The following is a 23705-nucleotide window of genomic DNA, read 5'->3' as shown; positions in this document are numbered from 1 at the left end:
CTGGGGTGCTGTGGTCCATCAGTGCACAAAGAGTCGGACACGGCTGAGCAGCTAACACTTTCACTTTCATATGACTTCATTTTATTAATATTTTAATTACCTGTTTAAATGCCATATCTCCAAATACAATCAGATTCTGAAGAAATTATATTAGAAGTTAGGACTTCCAACATAGGAATTTTCAGGTAGTGGACAGGGTAGGAATGCGGGGAGTGGAACACAACTCAGCCCATAACAGAAATTGAATTCGGAGTGATCAACAGCCTGGCCATTGCTGAAAACTCACGCAGTTTCTTAGCCTTCAGGTAAGAGAGCCACTGGGCTTCCCGGGTGGCACAGAGGCAAGGAATCTGCCTGCCAACGCAGGAGACACAAGAGATGCAGGTTCAATTCCTGGGTTGGGAGGATCCCCTGGGTTGGGTAGGAAATAGCAGCCCTCTCCAGTTTTCTTGCCTGAAAAGTCCCATGGATAGAGGAGCTGGTAGGCTACCATCCACAGGGTTACAGAGAGTTGGACACAAGTGAGTGAGCACACACACAAGAGGGCCACTCCGGCCTTCGGGAGGGCGGGAGGAGGGCCTGAGACGCCACGACAGCCCTGTGCGGGCTCCCGGCAGGGAGGGGAATGAGGTGCCAGGTGACACGCAGTGACACTGGGCCTGGGAGAGGAAAGATCTCAGGTTTTAGGTAAGTCATCCCCTCTCTGTGGTCAGATGCTCCTCTCCACCCTGGTCACACGTTAGCATCACCTGAATGGTTATAAGAAACGATGTGAATGTCTGGCCCTGCCCTCAGAGACTTAGGTTCCAGGGACTCTGCAGAGCAACTTTGATCTCTTTTCAAAGCACGTGGGTGACTCTGAGGGACCGCCAGACCCCTGGGCTAGAGGATATCCAAGCTCCCTTCCCGGCCCCAGCCATGATTCAAGCTGACTTGGGTTCTCCATTCCTGGGTCACCACATTCTCCATGCCTTTCAGATCTTTTGAATATGCTTTCATTGAACAAAACATTATGATATAATTATCCTTTATATTTGCATAGCTCATTGCTGTTTGAGGAAGTAATTTTACGGACATCAGCTCATTCAGTCCTCACGGCAACTCTTTGGGTAGGCAGCAGACATCACTCGCCCACCTTCCTTTCATTTTTCCCCAAATCACTTACCGCCTTCCAACACGCCCTATCCCTGGCTTATTTATTTTTAGTGTTTTCCCCTCATATCAGAATGTCAGCTTCATCAAGACAGGGCTTATTGTCTCTTTTATTCATTGCTGGCACATAGCGAGCACTCAGTTAATATTTGCATGGATGAATGAATCATAGAAGAGTAAGGTAAAACCCAGAAAGGTTGGGAGATCTGCCTGAGGCCACCCAGAAGGAAACGGAGCGGCTTCTTTGTGTGTGTATACTCCTTCTACTGCTGCTCTGGGTTTCCTAGGGTGACTGTGATATTAGAGGGGACCCGGAGGTACCAGGGGAGAGCGAAGCCAGCAGCAGAGAGAGATGCAGGTAGGCTCTCTGCTGCCAGGAAGTGCTCCTAGAATCCTAGATACCAAGACAGTTTCCTTGCCAAGGTGAGGAAAGGCAGCTTGCCCTGGCGGCCAAAGGGCTTCATTTACAGCCTCTCATTTTCACCCTGGGAACAGAAGATTCTTCCCTGGCAACCAGTGAAATTGAATCATAGGGTTCCTAAAAATTATCATAAAAATGAGGAAGCTGTCAGGTGTGACGAGGGCTGGCTGGTTAAAGGGACAGTCACGAGAGTCACACTCACTGGAAGAAGCCTCAGACACGAAACAGCCCAACCTGCCATTTTACAGATGTGAGAACAGAAGCCTCGAGAGGCCGGCTGGCTTGCTGGGGGTTCCAGAAGCCTGGCTCAGTCTCGGTCACTCTCTCCTTTCTTCACCTTCCATCACCCAGAAGCTCCCAGAACTCAAGTGGGAATTAATCCAAATGCAGGACCACAGCTTGGGGGAATGGGTCCTGTCTCCTCTGGATCACATCTCTGGGTTCCGCAGGATACACTTTTTTTAAAAATTAATTTATTTATTTGCCTGTGTCGACTCTTAGTAGTAGCACGTGGGATTTTTGTTGTGTCGTGAGGGATATTTCACTGTGGCCCATGGACTCTTTAGCTGGGGCACAGGCTCCAGAAGTTGCAGAATGAGCCCTCACTAGTTGCAACTCCTGGGCTCTAGAGCACAGGGTCAATAGTTGTGGCCCACGGGCATAGTTGCTCTGTGACCTCAGTTATGCAGATGATACCACCCTAGTGGCAAAAAGTGAAGAGGAAGTAAAAAAAAATATCTTGATGAAGGTGAATGGAGAGTGAAAAAGCTGGCTTAAAGCTCAATATTTAAAACACTAAGATCATGGCATCTTGTCCCATCATGACATGGCAAATAGATGGGAAAAAATAGATGGGCAGGTTTTGTTTCCTTGGGCTCCAAAATCACTGCCAATGGTGACTGCAGCCATGAAATTAAGAGATGCTTGCTCATTGGAAGAAAAGCTATGATAAACCTAGACAGTGTATTAAAAAGCAGAAACATTACTTTGCCAACAAAGGTCCATCTAGTCAAAGCTATGGTTCTTCCAGTAGTCATGTATGGACATGAGAGCTGGACCATAAAGGTTGAGCACCAAAGAACTGATGCCTTCAAAATGTGGTGCTGGAGAAGACTCTTGAGAGTCCCTTGGACAGGAAGGAGATCAAACCAGTCAATCCTAAAGGAAATCAAGCCTGAATATTCATTGGAAGGACTGATGCAGAAGCTGAAGCTCCATCTGATGCGAAGAGCCAACACATTCGAAAAGACCTTGATGCTTGAAAATTTGAGGGTAGGAGAAGGGGACAAAAGAGGATGGGATGGTTGAATGGCATCACTGACCCAATGGACATGAGTTTGAGCAAACTTCGGGAAATAATGGACAAGGAAGCCTGGCATGCTGTAGTTCATAGGGTCGCAAAGAGTCAGACACAACTTAGCAACTGAAAAACAACAAATGTGGGATATTAGTTCCCAGACCAAGGATTGAACCCATGCCTCCTGCATTGCAAGGCAGATTCTTTACCACTGGGCCACCAGGGAAGTCCCCAAAGAGTGCTATTTATATGGGCAACAGTCACATGGACAGTCACACAGTGTGCACTGTAAATAGTTGAGAATCATGGCTTCTGAGTCTTTTGGCCTTTGTTGCTGTCTTCATTCCCTTGGCTGAGAGGCAAGGCGTTGATTTCAGAATCAACTGGCCTGGGTATGTTTGCTTCCTCTTTTTTGTGTACTGGCTGAATCAGTGTGGACTTGGATGTTTCTGGATTCATGAATCTCTGTGCTTTGTCTCCCCTCGAGATTGCATTCTAATCCTCTGTGACATTTGTCTTGTTTCCCCAGCAACCATCTCAAAAGCCATAAATAGCAGATTAAGGCTTTGAGGGCAGAAGTGAGAGACTGCACAGTTCCAGCCAGGAGATAAAAACCCAGGTGCTCAAAGGCTGGTTTGCAGCAACACCCTCTGCTAACAAGAAAAGGAAGGTTAGCTCCATGCATTTGAGTACCTTCTTTGTGGAAAGAGCAGGGTTTTTTGTTCTTTTTAAATCTCCCAGAGCCTAAGGATCCATATGGTACATCTGAAACAGGGGTGGTTTGTTGGGTAATTTCATGAGCCATTTTCATTCACTTAGAAAACTGTTTAACATAAACACCATCTTCTCTACAGGGAAAAAAGAACACGGAAAATCCCCACATTTTATTTACACTCTGCCAAACTTCAAATCTTCATCAGTACATGGACATTCGTTTTATATACTTGTCAGAGTCCGCACGTGCTGTTTTTATTTTCTGTGTCTGCACTCATGCAAAAAACGTATTCATATCTCCTCCGCTCTCAATAAGCAGCTTTACTGTTGACACTTCTGGGCAGCAATTGTGTTTGAGGAAAGGGGGCGGGGGCGGGGAGGGTAGTTTTCTTACACCAAGCTATTGTGGGACACCAGCAAATGCCCTACAATTTCACTCAGTTCTGACACTATCTCCCCGGAGATAGCATCTGATCCCACAGGTCAAGGGGCTCAGTCCTACAAGACTGACCCTCACTGCAGATGCTAATTAACGGTCCAGGTTATTACCTGTGCTTCTGATGACCTGGTGTAAATCAGAGGTTCCCAGGACCCTCTCATGGGCTTGACTGATCTGGTTCAGTGGCTCACAGAACTCGGGGAAACTGTTTACTTACTAGGTTACCAGATTATTAGAAAGGATATTAAAAGATACAAATGAAGAGCCATATGTATAGACACACAGGGCGAGGTCCAGAAGGGTCCTGACCACAGAAGCTTCTGTCTCCATGGAGCCTGGGGGGCACCACCCTCCCAGCACGTGAACGTAGTCTTCTTTGCCCACTGGGAAAGCTCTCTGAGCTTCCTTTTGGGTTTTTTTAATGGAGGGTTCATTATCTAAACACAATTGATTAAATCTTGGCCACTGAAGATTGATTCAATCTCCAACCCCTCTCCCCTCCCTGGATGTGTGTGTAAGGAGAGGGACACCAAAATTTTCAACCACTCCCTGGTGGTCCAGTGGCTAAAATTCCATGCTCGCCATGCAGGGTCCCCGGGTCTGATCCCTGTTCAGGGAACTAGATTCCGCATGTTGCAACTAAGAGTTTCGCATGCTGTAACTAAAGATCTTACATGGTGCAACGAAGATCCTGCATGCCACAACTAAGACTCAGTGCAGCCAAATAAATAAACACAGAAGATAAATATTTTTTTTAAAATTCTAACCCTCTAATCACTCAGCTGGTCCAGCAACTAGCTCTCATCCTTTAGGCTACTTGGAGGCCTTCCTAAAACCACCTGATCAACAAAAACTCAGATGTGGTTGAAAGGGGTTTGTCGTGAATCACAGACGACACTCATTTCACTCTGAAGTTATTTTAGGAATTGAGGATAAAAACCAAGTATTACAATGAAAGATGCCACTATTACTCTAAGCACTCAAGAATCACAAGGTTTGGGGAGCTGTGAGCCAAAAACCATGGACGAATATTTCTTATTCTAAATCACAATTTCATATACACATGTCTCCACAGCTGGAAAGACTGGAGTCTTTTATACATCTGGTGCATCTATTATCAGAGAAGGCGATGGCACCCCACTCCAGTCCTCTTGCCTGGAAAATCCCATGGACATAGGAGCCTGGTGGGCTGCCGTCTATGGGGTCAAACAGAGTCGGACACGACTGAGTGACTTCACTTTCAAGACCTTAGAAGATCTGACCTCTGTCGGCTTCTGATCTCATCCTGTCCACTCTGCCCTCCGCCCCGACTCCAGTCAACCACACTGACCTTGTAGGCTTTCCCTGCCTCCAGAACGCTGCTCAGCCACAGGTCCTCCTACATCTACCCGCTTATCCTTTCTATCTCAGCTCAGCTGTCTTCTCCCGGCAGACACCCATCCCTGTTTCTGAAGGAGTTCCTGCTCTCCCACCAATAATAATCAAAAACAGCATGTTATGTCCTTCAGGGAACTTTTCAGAGACTGTCCTTCTCTTGTGTTACCATCTTTTGTGCTTGCATGTCAGCTGTCCCCACAGCCCCTCTGGAAGGTGACGTCTACAGAATGGGGCAGGGCCCCCACTGATTCTGCCCCACCTTGCAGAGTACATGGCCTGTAATGAACAGGAGGGCTTAATAAATAAACTGAGAGAAGAAGTTTAGCTGGAGCCTTTTTATGCCTCTGCCTCGCTGAGCTTGGCTTGTGTGTCTGACCCTGGTCAACTCCTTATGAGGGAGGCTGGTGAGAGGAAGAGTTGTTACCAGACTGATCTTGAGTCTGCTCACATGACACCAGCAGAGCCAATCTATGGACAATGGATTGTGCTGAGGGAAAGTACAGCGTTTATTGCAGGGCATCAAGCAAGCAGAACGGGCAGCTAGAATTCAAAAGACCTGAACTCCCCTGGCCTTTAGGCAAGAGTTTTAAAAGTATTATAGCATTAGGGATAGGTCACAGGGCACATGATCAGCTTATGGACATTCTCCTGACTGGCTGGTGGTGAGGTAACGGGGAGATGGTTTTTGAATCTCAAGCATCCACCTTCCGGTTCCAACCAGTCTGGCGTCTGTGTCCTTCTGGTCAGCATGTAGTCCCCAGTCACTCCAGTGAGTGGAGGTGGCTTAGTTTCTGCAGGACAATGCAAGGGTATGTGTCAGACTATTATCTACTTGCCTTCAGGAGGAACTAGGAGTCCTTTGACTCTATTTTCTAATCGCTGACTGCTTGAGTCTGCTGTTTGGAACTGGAGAAAGCCAAACAAGAAGTCAGGGACACAGAGGATCTTGTACCAGACAAGGCTTTGAAGGGTCCTGCTGGGTTTCAGAGTTTCATCCCCAGATCCCTCATGGCAGGTATGTGCAAAGCCATTCTGACACGGCCAGTGTCCTATGACTTGGTTGGCCTCGGTTAACAGAGAAGCAGAGGTTGGGGCAGAGCCATGGATGACAGAAGGCTGAAGATCACAGAACCCCTCAGAGGGGACCGTGCCAGAGATGCTGAGGTCCCCTTGTGTCAGCATGCCCACCTCCCCAGCCCCTACCACTTAGCATAAAGATTCTTCCATTTATCTAGCATTTTATAAGCATTATCTCATTTTTAATTCTCACCACAATACTAGGGTAAGTATATAACCTTCATTCAACTGAAAAAAAACTGAGTCTCAGAGAGGTTTAAAAAACAAACAAACTGCTCCTGCCTTGCAACTAGCAAGCAATGCAATCAGGATTGGAACTTGAGACCATCTGACTTTAGAGCTCTTGACCCCCCTGCACAACCCAGCAAGAGCTTCTGGCAGCATCTTGAGGTGGCCTCATAGATCTCAGTTCTCAAGAACAGAGTGATTTCTGCCTTCCTTCACAGCCCCTGCGGCGAAGACAGTCTGCCTCTCCCATGACAGAGAAGCTGGCTGAAGCCAAAGACCATGTCTCAAGTATTCGGTAAAAAAGCAGAATCACAGGCTGCTCTGACTTCCCATGTCCTGGGGCTACTCTTACCTTCTGAGATGGACAGTATCCTGTCTATGGAACTTGTCTCTTTCTCAATAAACCTGCTTTCACTTAAAAAAAAAATAGAATGATAGAATTACACTTCTTTTTTAATTGACGTATAGTTGATATATCAATATAAGTTACAGGTATACAATATAGTGATTCACAGAATTTCACATTTTAATCAATCCTTTTTAATAAACATCACCAGAGTTTCCTGTGAAAACACAGTGGTTCTCTCTTAGTTCTCAGTCAACTTGGGAGGGAGTTATCAAGGCTTTGACAGCATCTCATAGGCACCAGTGGCAAAGCAATAGGCCCCAAACCACTATCCAGAAATAACTTGGAAACACAGTGGGGAAACCTGACTGTATCCCTGGCTCTGTCACTCCCCTGCTGTGTGACTCTGGGCAACTCACCTCTGCTGCCTGGGCCTCAGCTTCCTGTCTGTAAACAGGGAATCCCCTAAGATCTCTTCTCCTTTTCTATAAATATTGATTGAGGGGCCATTGTGTGTCCATAGTAGAGTGCTAGGCTTCACGGATCCAGCCACAAACCAGCCTGATATAGGAGACTGTCAGATTCTACAGGGCAGAGCTTTTGACACTCGCCAGCGGGCAAACCTCCCATGTAACATTCTGTGATTGGCCAGACCCCAACCTCCCCCAAACCCTTCTGTCAGATTAGCATAATCCCAATTTATTTATTTATTTGGCCTCACCATGCAGCTTGGAGATTTTAGTTCCCAGACCAGGAATGGAACACATGCTCCTTGCAATGGAAGCATGGAGTCCTAACCACTGGATCGCCAGGGAATTCCCCACACAATCCAACTTTAAAGACAGCTATACAGGAGAAGGCAATGGCAGCCCACTCCAGTCCTCTTGCCTGGAAAATCCCATGGACGGAGGAGCCTGGTGGGCTCCAGTCCATGGGGTTGCTAAGAGTCGGACACGACTGAGCGACTTTCCTTTCACTTTTCACTTTCATGCATTGGAGAAGGAGATGGCAACCCACTCCAGTGTTCTTGCCTGGAGAATCCCAGGGACGGGGGAGCCTGGTGGGCTGCCCTCTATGGGGTCGCACAGAGTCGGACATGACTGAAGCGACTTAGCAACAACAGCAGCATACAGGTACAGCCACTACAGAGACTAGTATGGAGGTTCCTTAAAAAACTAAAAACGGAACTACCATATGATCCAGCAAATGCACTTGTAGGCATAAACCCAGAGAAATCATGCTTGAGGAGGTGCCTGCACGCTAGTGTTCACTGTAGCACCATTTACAATAGCCAGGACATGGAAGTAACCTAAATGTCCATAACAGAGGAATGGGTAAAGACATGGCTCATATATTGCTCAGCCATTAAAAAAAGAAAAGAACAAAATTAATGCCATTTGCAGCAACATGGATGGACCTAGAGATTGTCTTACTGAGTGAAGTCAGACTGAGAAAGACAAATATATGATTCAGCTTACTGTGTGATCTGAAAAAAAGGATACAAATGAACTTATTTACAAACCACAGGTAGAGTCACAGGTGTAGAGAACAAACCAGGGGATGGGGGAGTGGGGAGGGATAAATTAGGAGATTGGAATTGACATATACACACTGCTGTATATAAAATAGATGATACTAGTATAGATAAAGTAGATGCTAATGAGAATCTATTGTATAGAATAGGGAACTCTACTCAGTACTCCGTACTGGCCTATATTCCAAAAGAACCTAAATAAAGGGCGGATATATCTATTTGTGTAATTGATCCACTTGGCTATATAAGTAAAACTAATACAACTTCGTAAATCAACTCTACGCCAATAAAAAAAAAAAGTTTAAGGCTACAAATATTATTTAAAAAAAAAAAAAAAAACACCTAACAAACTCCCTGCAGTTCACATCTAGCTAGCCTGGCATATTTGTAAAGCTCCTTCTTTTCGGCCCCGGCTGAAGTGGCCTTGGTGGACCGAGGGGCTGGGGTGGGCGAACTGGAACCCCAAGAAGGACCTGGGCCGGAAGAAGCTGAGGACACGGCCGGGAAGCGCCGCCCAGCCAGTGCCCCGGGCCTGGCGCCCCTGGGGCGGCCCCCAAGGCAGGGACCGAGGGGGCAACGGGGCCCCCTCCCGGGATCACCTGCGCGCGACGGGGCGGGGCCGGGGGCGGGATCCCGGGGCAGCCGGAGCCAGGGCGGCTTCTGCGGCGCTGGCGGGAGGCGGAGCGGGGCGGCGGCCGGAGCGCGGGGCTCCCCCGAACAGGTAGGAGGAGCGGGAAGCGGGGGACCCTGAGTCTCCGGGGGCACGGGCGGTCCGGCTCGGGCGCGGCGGGCCACAATCCACCTGCCGGCCTCGATCCCCGGAGGGGAGCCGGGAGAGGGGATGTGAGGGGTCCCCAAGTCCCACCCACCCCCCGCCCCCTTCGCTGGAGGAGGTGCCTGGGGTCTGCGCCCGGAGGGCGGTGGTTCGTGGTCCGAGTGGAGAGGGAGGTCGGCTGTCTTCTTCGGGCTTTGGAAGTGGGGATGGGGCAGGCGACGCAAGCTCGACCCCCGCGGAGAAGCCTGCGTTTGGGGCGTGTTATTCCGAGCATCCGGCAGGCAAGTCGTTTCCTTGTCCCACCTCCCTCACTAAGCCTTTGGCAGAGGGACCGAGACTCCCCGGAAGAAAAGAGACCCGGCCAGCCAGGAGGTAGAAGAGATTTTAAACCGCTCAGGACCTCTGTTGGCTTCATCTGTGAAATGGGCGTCTGGAAGGGTCGGCCCTGTGCGGAAGCCCCTCTTGGAGGAGGATCTATGAAAACCCACGGCTAGGAGGAAGAACCCAGGGTTCTGGTTCAGATCAGCCAACTCCGCAGCTCCGGAGAAAGGAGGCGGGGACGCGTTCTGTGGTCTGGGTACCTGTCAGGAGGAGGACATGGGTGTGTCATATACTAGGCGGGCTTCGAGGGATCTAGGAATCCCTCTAGTCTGGGAGGAGGGTCGGGAAGGTTCCTTGGAGGAAGTGGGATTGAGTGGCGCTAGTGGTGAAGAATCCGCCTGCCAGTGCAGGAGCTGCGGGAGACAGGTTCAGTCGCTGCATGGGGAAGATCCCCTGGAGAAGACTGCCTGGGAAATGCTATAGACGGAGGAGCCTGGCAGGCTACAGTCCATGGGGTCGCAAAGAGTCAGACACGACTGAGGGACGAAACAACAGCCGTGAAGAAACAAAGCATAGTGCTAAGAGCTGCTGCTTTGCAATCAGTCAGCCTGGGCGTTGGAATCCCTACTTTGCGCCCTAAGTAAGTGTTAGTCGCTCAGTCGTGCCTGATTCTTTGCGACCCCATGGACTGCAGCCCACCAGGCTCCTCTGCCCATGAGATTTTCCAGGCAAGGATACTGGAGTGGGTTGCCATTTCCTTCTCCAGGGAATCTTCCCAACCTAGGGATCGAACCCAGGCCTCCTGCACTGCAGGCAGATTCTTTACTGGCTGAGCTACAAGGGAGTCTTGGGCAGGACTTCACATTTCTCTGTGGTTTGCTTTACTCCGTAAACAAGGCAATTTCTTTGACAGATTATCAGATAGTCCATATAAAGTGCTTAGGACAAGCTCTGTATATTATAGGCACTCAGTAAAAATGAGCTGTTAATTTCCACCAGGCTTCTTGGGGTCAGGGGCCATGCCTCTTTGGTTCACCATTATATGGTGCCCCATGGACAGAGGAGCCTGGCGGGCTCCAATCCCTGTCTCACCGCACATTTGTTGAATGAATGGACGATGAGTGAGTATGTAGTACCGCAGTTGGTGTGTGGCAAGTAGTCAATAAATAGTGAATTTAGACATGGCCAGACCCTAACAGATGGGTATGGATAGGAGACGGTCTAGGTGGATAGAGCAGTGTAACAGACTAAGATAAGCCCAAAGCAACAGATTTGGGGCACCCCTTCTTGAGGGGGGCAAGGGAGTAACATGATAAGCCCAGCCAGAGCGCAGAGTAGGGGAAGGTACACAGAATGCTGGAATCCTGACCTGGCGGCCACATGGAAGTAGATGGAGCAGCTGGAACTCTAGGTAGGTCAGATGCCTTTCTCACATCCTCTAAGTGTCCATCCCCAAGTTGCAGGGGTCAGGGGTGCCAAGAGATAGCAAAGGACGGCGGGTGCCTGATGAGAACGGAAGAGGAAATGGGAAAGGAGCTCCCGTGGCCCCTTCATGGCAGCGGGACCTTCCTCACCTGGTCCTTCTGTGTCCTGGCTGCTGGTGACGTAGCTGAAGGGGGCAGTGTGGGGCCAGGTGGGCCGACCCCCCGGGTGTGCGTGCTGAGCCAGGCTCGTGGGGAGCTGGGCCAGGGGATCATGCTGGGTCTCTGGGGAAATCTGCTCTAGTGGAATCAAAGCTTATCCCCACAGCTGGTTCTCACGTCCTTCGTCTCCTCTTGTGGACCGTGGCCACTGCCGTCTCAGGCCGGGAGGGAGCTGTGTCCTCGAGGTGGAACCACTCTTAGTCAAGTGAGGAGCCTACAGCCTGTCTGACGTTCTGGCAAGCAGCCTGTTGAGGGTTCCATCTCCCTGCGGTGGCTAGGAAAGCAGAGATCTGAAGTGGAGGTGAGAGATTTGGGCAAACACATCAAGAGGACATGGGAGGCACTGTATCTCTCTGAAGAGCCAAGTTCAAAGCGTTTCCTCTTAGCGCTTCCATAATTGCTCACAATCATTCGATATCTGTGTTTCCCACTGACTTGTAAACTCAGGGAATAAGCCTGCCTCCTTTCTCACCATGCCCCACCTACAACAGTGCCCCGCACATAGCAGGCATTCAGTGAAAATCTGTGGAATGCATGAACCCAGGCTGAGGACTGGGGCTCTTGGCTTTGAGAGGAGAGCTTTGATTTTCCAGGGAGAGCATCTCTTTACAGAAGTGATGTAGACAGCCCAAGTTCTCCCCTCCTACCCACCCCCTCACCGCCACCCTCGTCTCCCATCAAATCCCCACCCCCTAGCTTGAAAGGAAGGTGTGTCCCCCATCACATGTTCTGAGCCTCTGCCTTCTCTCCTGCCACCATCAGGGTCTTTTCTCAGGGAAGAATCCCCTGCTGGTAGAATTTGCACCTGAGGGACAGGCCTGGACACTGTGCTGCTCCTCCCAGCCTGATAGTCAGCCCCCTAAAGACCCCCTAGGCTCTGAGAGGAGGAAAGCAACATCCAGTCTGATCCCTATCCTGCAGGATCACAGGGTGTAGGAGCTACAGTTCAGTTCAGTTCAGTAGCTCAGTTGTGTCCAACTCTGTGACCCCATGGACTGAAGCACAAAAGGCCTCCCTGTCGATCACCCACTCCTGGAGTTTACTCAAACTCGTGTCCATTGAGTCAGTGATGCCATCCAACCATCCCATCCTCTGTCACCCCCTTCCCTCCCACCTTCCATCTTTCCAAGCATCAGGGCCTTTTCCAATGAGTCAGTTCTTCACATCAGGTGGCCAAAGTATTGGAGTTTCAGCCTCAGCATCAGTCCTTCTGATGAATATTCAGGACTGAGACTGGTTGGATCCCCTTGCAGTCCAAGGGACTCTCAAGAGTCTTCTCCAACACCACAGTTCAAAAGCATCAATTCTTTGGCACTCAGCTTTCTTTATAGTCCAACTCTCACATCCATACATGACTCCTGGAAAAACCATAGCTTTGACTAGACGGACCTTTGTTGGCAAAGTAATATCTGTGCTTTTTAATATGCTGTCTAGGTTGGTCATAATTTTTCTTCCAAGGAGTAAGCGTCTTTTAATTTCATGGCTGCCGTCACCATCTGCAGTGATTTTGGAGCCCAAAAAGATAAAGTCTGTCACTGTTTCCACTGTTTCCCCATCTATTTGTGATGAAGTGATGGGACCAGATGCCATAATCTTAAGTTTTCTGAATGTTGAGATTTAGGCCAACTTTTTCACTCTCCTCTTTCACTTTCATCAAGAGGTTCTTTAGTTCTTCTTTGCTTTCTGCCATAAGGGTGGTGTTATCTGCATATCTGAGGTTATTGATATTTCTCCCAGCAAACTTGATTCCAGCTTGTGCTTCATCCAGCCTGGCATTTCACATGATGTACTCTGCATATAAGTTAAATAAGCAGGGTGACAGTATATAGCCTTGACATACTCCTTTTCCTATTTGGAACCAGTCTGTTGTTCCATGTCCATTTCTAACTGTTGCTTCTTGACCTGCATACAGATTTCTCAAGAGGCAGGTCAGGTGGTCTGGTATTCCCATCTCTTTCAGAATTTTCCACAGTTTGTTGTGATCCACGCAGTCAAAGGCTTTGGCATAGTCAGTAATGCAGAAGTAGATGCCACCGGGACCCTTAAAGGTAACAGAGGCTCCTTCAGGTGAGGACACTGGAGTGCAGAAAAGATGAGATACACCCGGTGAAGAACTGTTAGGGGAGACCTCAAGCCTCCTTATCCAAGTGCTTTGTCACTACAGTGATCTGGGAGATTCTCTGGGAATATGAATACTACAACACTTCCCTTTACTTTCCAGTCTTCCAATAAAATAGAATGGAAAGTTAAAAAAGGAAAGGTAAAGTGGATTTTTAAGTTGCCCAGTAAATGCTTTTAATTAAAAAGAAGAAAAAAAAAACCCTCATATATATTGAAAATAAAGACCCCAAATTATATATGTTCAATTTACTTTTTAAAAGATATGTTTGGTATTGAAGAAAAATAATCCAAAGCAGGAGCCTCTCTAACCTGGGCCAGGTATTGCTGGCCAAGCAGTGCCTGTGCTGGGGTGTACTCTGCAGGCTACCATACCAGGGCCTCTGCAGGCAGCCCAGAACCAGTGGTGGGTTTGTTTCTCCTGGACCACCTCCAAGCACAGAGAGCACTGCCCTATCGATTTCTGCATCTCCATCCATCCAGCCTCCTGATGCAGTCGTTGGCGTCTGGGTTTCTGATATCCCACTCTTTGCTTTGGGATCTGGCAGGGTGGATCCTGCTTTGTCTTCTTTCAGAGGAGTTCCTCATCAGGACGATAGGTCCTCCGTGGGCAGGAGGAGGCAGGAAGGGAGAAAGGGGACCAAGCCAAGGCCAGAGCCTGCCAGTCAGCAAGTCTCCGTGGATTTACCTCAGCAGGGCTGGGTGTCAGTACAGTTGAGGGGTAGGACCAGAGCGTGGCAGCTGGGCTGGAACCTCTCCTGTGGTTTGAAGCTCCCGGGGGTGGTGGCTGCAGTTTGGCCTAAGGAAGGGAAAGGGGGTGTGGCGATCTCTAAAGACAGGAGAGGCCTGTTCTTCAGCCAGCTGCCAGGCCTGTGGTGAGGGGCCTCCCGCCCGGGTCGGACACTCCTGAGCAGTTGGGGCCCTCAGCAGGGCTGCCAGGTCCTATGGCACCCCATGGGCGGCTCGAGGAGGTGGAGGGGGCAGTGTTGGAAGCTCCTGGCATGTCAGGGGTCCATGCAGACCCTGGATGGCCAGGGCAGCCTCAGCCAGCAGGGAGGATGGGGTGCAGAGCTGAGAAGGAGGCCTCGGTTTTCGAGCTATGGGATTTTGTTCAAGCCACATCACCTCCCTGAGGTTCAGTTTCCCAATTTATTAAAGGGGATGCTAGCCAAGGCCCTTACTTATAAAGGTGAGTTTCCCTTCCCCTTCAGAGAAGCTTGTGTCTTGGTACCTATTGAGTCAGCTGTTCGGGCCAACGAGCATCAGCGTGGTTCAGTTCTTCCACAGTTCACGCATCATTCATTCATTCACTCAGTCACTCACTCATTCGTCAGGACTAACACCTGCCTCTGGCTTGTGCTGAAAGTTCAGAGAGACCTCTCTTTCCTGCTCTATGTCTGGTTTCTTGCAGAGCCCCCAGCACATGGGGCCTGGCCTTCTGCAGCTTCCGCCTGTTCCTCCACCGGGGATCATCTCTTTCAGTCTGCTGTGCAATAAAAAGCAATAGTGTGGGACTTCCCTGGCGGTCCAGTGGTTAAGTCACTGTGCTTCCAATGTAGGGGGGCATGGGTTTGATCCCTGGTTGGGGAACTAAGTTCCCACATGTCCCGTGGCACAGCCAAAAAAATTAACCCTACGAGGACTTCCCTGGTGGTTCACAAGTGGTTAAGACTCCACTCTCCCAATGCAGGGGGCCTGGGTTTGATCCTTGGTTGGGGAACTAAGATCCCACATGCTGCACTGCATGGCCGAAAAATAAATAAAAATAAATGAATAAAAAATTAAAAATGCAATTGTGTAACTTGTTCCCCCAGCTGCTGTCCCTGATCCCCTAACTCTCCTTCAGATATTCCTAAGGTTTTAGCCTTCAGGTCTCAGAGAGAAATAAATGGTCAATGGTTAATGCCTGCTTGCTGTGGGTTTGCTGGGGCCCACACAGCACTAAATGCTCCTCGTGCCTCAGTCCCTTTCTTACCCACGGCAGCCCAGGAAGTGAGTAGTTTCCCCTCGCTCCCTGCTGAGGGTCACAGAGGGCTGGCGGTCGCAGAGCTAACCCAGGACGCCAGTTTGCCTTCATGGGCCCCTTCCTCCATAACAAATATTCAGTTATCTTAATAACTGTATTGGTACATTAAAACGTTTTCTTCATCCTAAAAGTTCCTGTTTTCTTCTGATTTTGAAAGAAATAAGAAACATTTTTTGTGAGCCCCCAAAAGTCCTGTGAGCCCTAGGCACTTAGTCTCCTGGGTCCTGGAGAGACACAGGCCCTGAGGCTAGGCAGAAGCTAGGCTGAGATTCTAGAAAGTCCTAACCTCCTCCCTGTACTGCCCTTCAGCAATTAAGGGAAAAAAAAAAGAACAGGCAAGAAACTGCAGAAAAGGGACTAGTTTTCCAAACTCCTAATGCTTGTGGTGGTATTAGTAGTCCTTTCTGGAAAATGTCACTTGGTTTATTTCCTCACCTCCCCCTCAACTCCTAACCCCTTTCTCACTATTTCTTGACCAAAACTTTTCCAAGAGCCAAGTCCGCTCTGTCCTCTTTTGTGGAAACTGTAGATGCCCTACGTTGGTCTTCGCTCCGGTCTCAGACTTTAATGGTAACTGGTTTGCCCAGAGGACAAAAGAGGATTTATTTATTGTACAGAAGCAGCTCCATGTTCCTACCTAATCGCCAGAAACAATGTCATTGATCACAGTAATAATAACAACAGCAATTCATATTTTTGAGTGTGCTGGGCATTTGCTAATCATTTGTAATCACTTGGCATGAACTGTCTCCTGAAAACCTAACCCTATGGGAGAGTGGGGAGAAAATGAGATAGCTTGTCAGTCCTCCAGAAGAAAAGGTGGCAGAATGTGAATCTCGAATCAAGGTTGACAAATTCAGTTATCTTTAAGCATGAGGTATGTCGATTAAAGAAAAGCAAGATGATATTTTTATCATCTCCATTTTGCAGATGAAGAAACTGAGGCTTAGAAGACTAAGTGAGATGCTCGAAAGGCAGGACAAGGATGGGGACCTTAGTAGGGAACTAGGCTGAGTCTGTTAGTCTGTTGTCAGAGTGTGAACCCTGTGAGGGCAGGGACCATACCCCACAGTCTCCCCCATCATCTGGCACAGTGCCATGGTACACACGCTTCCAGTGTGGAGTGAGTGATTGGCCTGTGCACTGTCCTCTAAAGACACTTACCCGCTTTGGGTCCCTGCTGCTTGTCTTGGGACAGTCACTGCTTCCTGTCCCTGTAGTGCCGAGGTTGGCAGCTACAGCCCTGGCGGAGTCTGTTGTTGTTTCAGTCACTGAGACATGTCCGACTGTTTTGTCACCCCAAGGACTGCAACCCACCAGGCTCCTCTGTCCATGGGGTTTCCCAGGCAAGAATGCTGGAGTGGGTTGCTATGTCCTTCTCCAGGGGATCTTCTTGACCCAGGGATCGAATCTTGAGTCTCCTACGCTGGCAGGCAAGTTCTGGACCACTGAGCACCACAGAAGCCCTTGGAGCAGCTCCAAGCCCTGCTGAGATGAGGAATCAGTCAAATCAGACCAAGGCTCAGGCATTCACTTGCCCATCGATGCCCTTCCAACCCCAGCCGCCACCCCAGCCTGTAGAATCCCACCGAAGGGGTTGACCTCCTACCAAGGCTGCTGCTCCCTGGAACTCAGAGATGAAGCCTGGCAGACACACAGGTAGCGTGCCAACCAGAAGAGAGTGGCTGACGGAGTCTGTGTCTCTCTGCCCCTGGGCTCATTTTTTCTTTTCCAAGTGCCTCTGGCTTTTCCACAGGGCACATTACCAGGCTGAGAGCAAGTACCCTCAGGGGAACTTGAATTCACTCACCAAAATAATTAGATGCCTAAGAAGTACAACAACTGTTATAAAAGACAGCAAATCAAGCAGCTTACGTCATCTGGAGCAGAATGATCGAAGCAGATGGACCAGGATCTTGAAGCAAAGCATGATAATTTTATTAATATTTTAAAAGATAAGGGAAGAGCTTTGCAGAATAATACAAGGACAAGAAGTCCTAGGAGACAACGAAAGCACAAGATTAGCCGTGAAACTTGCCATTGTTGTTGGTTCGTTGCTAAGCGGTGTCCCACTCACTCCTTTGCTGCTCCATGGACTGCAGCCCCCAGGGTCCTCTGTCAGTGGGATTTTCTAGGCAAGAAGACTGGAATGGATTGCCATTGCCTCCTCCAGGGGATCTTCCTGACCCAGGGATCAAACTGTGATGCCTGCTCGGCAGGCGGATTCTTTACCCCTGCACCACCAGGGAAGCCCATGGAAGATACACTATTTAAAATAAAGGACACACCTGGCGGAAGTCCTAGCCTGTCCTCTACTTGGCCTCAGGTCAGAAGCACCACAGAGGAAGGCGCTCTGTTCTCACGGTCTGTAAACAGAACAGAGCTCTGCAATCCAGCTGGACCCTGTGCCCCAGCGACGAAAGAGACATTTCCGTCTTTCCGCCTGTTCTGTTCTCCACTTCGTTCTTCAGAAATGCGTCACATTGCCTTGTTATATGTTTTGGCCCAATATGGCTGTCAAATCAACTCTGAATCAGGCTCTGGCACAAAAGAAAATAAAACAAATTTGTGGTGAAAAAAAAAAAAAAGGACTCAATAGATGGTTAAAATATCAGGTTGGATACAATTAAATTAACATTTCCCAGGTGGTGCTAGAGGCAAAAAGCCTGCCTGCCAATGCAGGAGACATGAGAGACGTACGTGGGTTCGATCCCTGGGTCAGGAAGATCCCTTGGAGGAGGGCATGGCAACCCACGTCAGTATTCCTCATGGACAGAGAATCCTGGCCACGCTATGGTCCATAGGATCACAAAGAGTCGGACACAACTGAACTGACTTAGCACGCATACATGCAGTAAAGAGGAGAATCAGATTGAGAACTGTCCCAGAAGGAAGCAGGAAAAAATAAAGAGATAACAAATGAAAAAGAAAATCAAAGAGAGGAGGATAGTAGAAGTAGGTGTCCTGAAAGGAGAGGAGATGAAAAAATGGAGAATAAGGAAGAACTGAAGAAATAATAGAGATTAAACGCTCCAGGATTAAAGGAAGATGAATGAAATCAGACTGAAAGGACTCATGGAGTCGCCAACAGCAGAAAAATCCACACAAAATATCATGATAAAATCGAAAATCTGAAATACAAAGAAGAAGGGCAGAGAGAAATAGCCTCCCTTACAAAGCACCAAGATTTAGACTGATGTTATACATCTCAATAACAACACTTGATCAAGGAAGTCAAGGAATAATGTTATTATAAGAATTGAAAGAAGACAACCCTTTCAATCCAGAATTTTAAAGGCAGCCAAATCATCATTCAAACATGAGGTCATACTAAAAATATTCTTAGACAAATAAAGCCTTAGAAGGTAGAATACACAAAGACCCACATTGAAAATACTCTGAGGAACTACTTCAATCATAAAAGAAACAAACCCAGGAGCTGCTGCAGGAGCTGTCAGAAGTCAGGGTGTTTAAGTCCGGGGTCAATGCAAGAAACAGAAATAGAACTCAACATTTTTGGTAGGAAGGGATTTTATGCACCCGATTCTTTTAAGATCTTGGAAAGGCTGGAGGCTTCCAAAACACTGCAGACTGGAGAGCTCTGGCACCTGCCATAGTCAGGAAGGTGAAGGAATCATGAAGCTTCGTGGAAGTACTGAACTGAATGATACATGACCACGGTCATGTGATCCAGGGATCCAGATGCTCGTCTGCTGTAACGACCTGGATTCTGAATCTCAGAGTCTGGCTACAACACCCACTCCATTTTTTAAACAGAAGACCTGCCTTGGGCCCAGACACTTCGGGAGGTAACACTGTCCAGCTAGAATGACATTGATCTGTTTCATCGAATTTATTTTGTTGCTTTCTATTGATGGCAAGTTTTCCATTTTCAGAAACAATAGAACATTTCTGTTTACAGGTTATCTTTTAATGTTTTAAAAGAAAAGTCGGTCCAGGGATCTCAAGCCATCATGATTGGTGCAAACAATTATTATAAGTAATCAGAGGTGGAAGAGGTGTCCTGGGGAGGAGAAGACAGTCGGGTGTCATGACCAAGGAAGGTTTAGACTGGGGTAGCATTGGGAAGATGACACTGGAGAAAAGGCCAATTTCCTGATTATCTGTCCCTGTGTAACCAACTGCTCCAAGACTTAGTGGCTTGATGGCTCTATAGGTTGAGCAGACTCAGTGGAGAGGTCCTTGCTTGGGGTCTGACACGTGGTTTCTGCCTGACATTCACATCTCAAGGCTCAGCTGGTCTGGGTGTCTGTGGTGGCTCACTCATGTGGCAGCTTAGTGACACGTGGCTGTCAGTTGGGAGTACAGCTGGGGCTGTCAACTAGCATATCTACCCATGACCTCTGCACAAGCGTGGGGCTTCTCAGAGCATGTCAGCTGGGTTCCAAGAAGGAGCGAGCATTCTGAGACGCAGGAAGCAGAAGCTTCCCTGAAGGGCTTTAACCCCAACAGCCATTGTTGCTTCTGCCATATCCTAGTGGTCCCAGCAGTCATGGGGCCCACCTAGATTCAAGGGAATGGAGAAACAGACTCCATCTCTTCAGTGGGGAGATAACTGTGTAGCTAGTAATAGCTTCCCAGTGTGGGAGGCACAGGTGAGGCATGGGTAAGTTTAAGGAGACAGGAAGTCGCTCATTCCCTGCCTAGGGTTGGGAAGAAAGGGAGGAGACAGGTGCTGGTGGATAAAACTGGAAAAGGTTCATGGAAGATTTTGGATGATAAAGAATGATGGCTTTATTCTGTGACCAGCCAGAAGTAGATGGATGGTATTGGAATAAAAGAGAGACACCATGCAGAAGGCCAAGGTCTCAGCAATTTTTTCTCCAACAAAGGATCCTTAGGGAAGACAGCTAGTAGCTTCTTTTCATTTACAGTAGAATATCCCAGCAGCATGAAGGAGTGGAAAACACACACACACACTGCCCTCAATCCACTAAGCACTTGTTAGACAATTATTGTATGGCAAGTGCATGGCCAGACCAGGCACTGTGGAGAGAAGTCTGCGATTCAGAAACCACTGGGCTATCCTGCAAATTCTGGTGTTTCTACATTCATTCTATAGCTTCTAGTTCTCCTCTTGGACTCCTCGTGGACCCCAAATCCTTTGCTAAGACAATGAAAAGGCAAAAAGATAGGACACTGAAAGATGAATTCTCCAGGTGGGTAGGTATACTACTGGAGATCAGTGGAGAACTAACTCCAGAAAGAATGAAGAGACAGAGCCAAAGCAAAAACAACACCCAGTTGAGGATGTGACTGGTGATGCAAGTAAAGTCCGATGCTGTAAAGAGCAATATTGCATAGAAACCTGGAATGTTAGGTCCATAAATCAAGGCAAATTGGAAGTGGTCAAACAGGAGATGGCAAGAGTGAACATCGACATTTTAGGAATCAGTGAACTAAAATGGACTAGAATGGGTGAATTTAATTCGGATGACCATTATATCCACTACTGTGGGCAGGAATTCCTTAAAAGAAGTGGAGTAGCCATCATGGTCAATAAAAGAGTCCCAAATGCAGTACTTGGATGCCATCTCAAGAACGACAGAATGATCTCTGTTCATTTCCAAGCCAAACCATTCAATATCACGGTAATCCAAGTCTATGCCCCAACCAGCAATGCTGAAGAAGCTGAAGTTGAATGGTTCTATGAAGACCTACAAGACCTTCTAGAACTAACACCCAAAAAAGATGTCCTTTTCATTATAAGGGACTGGAATGCAAAAGTAGGAAGTCAAGAGATACCTGGAGTAACAGCAAATTTGGCTTTGGAGTACAAAACAAAGCTTGTCAAAGGCTAACAGAATTTTGCCAAGAGAACACAACGGTCGTAGCAAACACCCTCTTCCAACGACACAAGAGAAGACTCTACACATGGACGTCATCAGATGGTCAATACTGATTTCAGACTGATTATATTCTTTGCAGCCAAAGATGGAGAAGCTCTATACAGTCAGCAAAAACAAGACCGGGAGCAGATTGTGGCTCAGATCATGAACTCCCTATTGCCAAATTCAGACTTAATTTGAAGAAAGTAGGGAAAACCACTAGACCATTCAGGTATGACCTAAATCATATCTCTTATGATTATACAGTGGAAGTGACAAATAGACTCAAGGGAATAGATCTGATAGACAGAATGCCTAAAGAACTATGGACAGAGGTTCATGACATTGTACAGGAGGCAGGGATCAAGACCATCCTCAAGAAAAAGGCAAAATGGTTGTCTGAGGAGGCCTTAGAAATGGCTGAGGAAAGAAGAGAAACAAAAGGCAAAGGACAAAAGCAAAGATATACTCGTTTGAATGCAGAGTTCCAGAGAATAGCAAAGAGAGATAAGAAAGCCTTCCTCAGTGATCAATGCAAAGAAATAGAGGAAAACAACAGAATGGGAAAGACTAGAGATCTCTTCAACAAAATTAGATATACCAAGGGAACATTTCATGCAACGATGAGCACAATAAAGGACAAAAATGATAGGGACCTAACAGAAGCAGAAGATATTAAGAAGAGGTGGCAAAAATACACAGAAGAACTATACAAAAAAGCTCTTCATGACCCAGATAACCACAATGGTGTGATCATTTACCTAGAGCCAGACATCCTGGAATGTGAACTCAAGTGGGCCTTAGGAAGCGTCACTATGAGCAAAGCTAGTGGAGGTGATGGAATTCCAGCTGAGCTACTTCAAATCCTAAAAGATGATGCTGTCAAAGTGCTGCACTCAACATGCCAGCAAATTTGGAAAATTCAGCAATGGCCACAGGACTGGAAAAGGTCAGTTTTCATTCGAATCCCAAAGAAAGGCAATGCCAAAGAATGCTCAAACTATCACACAATGGCACTCATCTCACACGCTAGCAAAATTCTCCAAGCCAGGCTTCAGGCGAACTGAAGCCAGGTGAACTGTGAACTTCCAGATGGCCAAGCTGGTTTTAGAAAAGGCAGAGGAACCAGAGATCAAATTGCCCACATCTGTTGGATCATCGAAAAAGCAAAAGAATTCCAGAAAAACATCTACTTCTGCTTTATTGACTATGCCAAAGCCTTTGACTGCATGGATCACAATAAACTGTGGAAAATTCTGAAACAGGTGGGAATGCCAGACCACCTGACCTGCCTCCTAAGAAATCCGTATGCAGGTCAAGAAGCAACAGTTAGAATTGGACATGGAACAACAGACTGGTTCCAAATCGGGAACGGAGTATGTCAAGCCTGTATCTTGTCACCCTGCTTATTTAACTTACATGCAGAGTACATCATGCGAAATGCTGGGCTAGATGAAGCACAAGCTGGAATCAAGTTTTCTGGGAGAAATATCAACCTCAGATATGCATATGACACCACCCTTATGGCAGAAAGCAAAGAAGAACTAAAGAGCCTCTTGATGAAAGTAAAAGAGGAGGGTGAAAAAGTTGGCCTATACTTCAACATTCAGAAAACTAAGATCATGGCATCTGGTCACATCACTTCATGGCAAATAGATGGGGAAACAGTGAGAGACTTTATTTTGGGGGGCTCCAAAATCACTGCAGATGGTGACTGCAGCTATGAAATGAAAAGATGCTTTCTCCTTGGAAGAAAAGCTGTGACCAACCTAGACAGCATATTAAAAAGCAAAGACATTACTTTGCCAACAAAGGTCCTTCTGGTCAAAGCTATGGTTTTTCCAGGAGTCATGTATGGATGTGAGAGTTGGACTATAAAGAAAGCTGAACATCGAAGAGTTGATGCTCTTGAACTGTGGTGTTGGAGAAGACTCTTGAGAGTCCCTTGGACTGCAAGGAGATCCAACCAGTCCATCCTAAAGGAAATCAGTCCTGAATATTCATTGGAAGGACTGATACTGAAGCTGAAACTCCAAAACTTTGGCCACTTGATGTGAAGAACTGACTCAAGACCCTGATGCTGGGAAAGATCGAAAGCGAGCGGAGAAGGGGACACCAGAGGATGAGATGGTTGGATGGCATCACGGACTCAACGGAAATGAGTTTGAGTAAACTCTGGGAGTTGGGGATGGACAGGGAAGCCTGGTGTGCTGCAGTCCGTGGGGTCGCAAAGAGTCGGACACTATTGAGCGACTGAACTGAACTGAGGACAAGTGTCCTGAGTTTTGACTAAAAAATTGTGGTGTGAGTGCAAGTGCAATTATTTAGCCTTATATAAATCCGGCATTTGTGAGGGTTTTGCTTGCATAAGGCGTTTAGCAATGCTTT

General features: G+C 47.7%; 1 protein-coding gene across 1 annotated transcript in view; it reads left to right on the top strand.

Annotated features, from left to right (window-relative positions):
* The first annotated feature begins 9240 nt into the window (after nt 1–9240).
* NCMAP (non-compact myelin associated protein) overlaps nt 9241–23705 on the top strand; it is a 51607-nt gene continuing 37142 nt past the window's right edge. Inside the window, exon 1 of the mRNA XM_027965517.3 lies at nt 9241–9306. The gene's annotated coding sequence lies outside the window, so the exon portion shown is untranslated. The remainder of the gene's footprint in view (nt 9307–23705) is intronic.

The sequence above is a fragment of the Ovis aries genome, chromosome 2 (genome assembly GCF_016772045.2).
Source record: "Ovis aries strain OAR_USU_Benz2616 breed Rambouillet chromosome 2, ARS-UI_Ramb_v3.0, whole genome shotgun sequence".
Lineage (NCBI taxonomy): Eukaryota > Metazoa > Chordata > Mammalia > Artiodactyla > Bovidae > Ovis > Ovis aries.
This window is presented reverse-complemented; position numbering and strand designations above follow the sequence as displayed.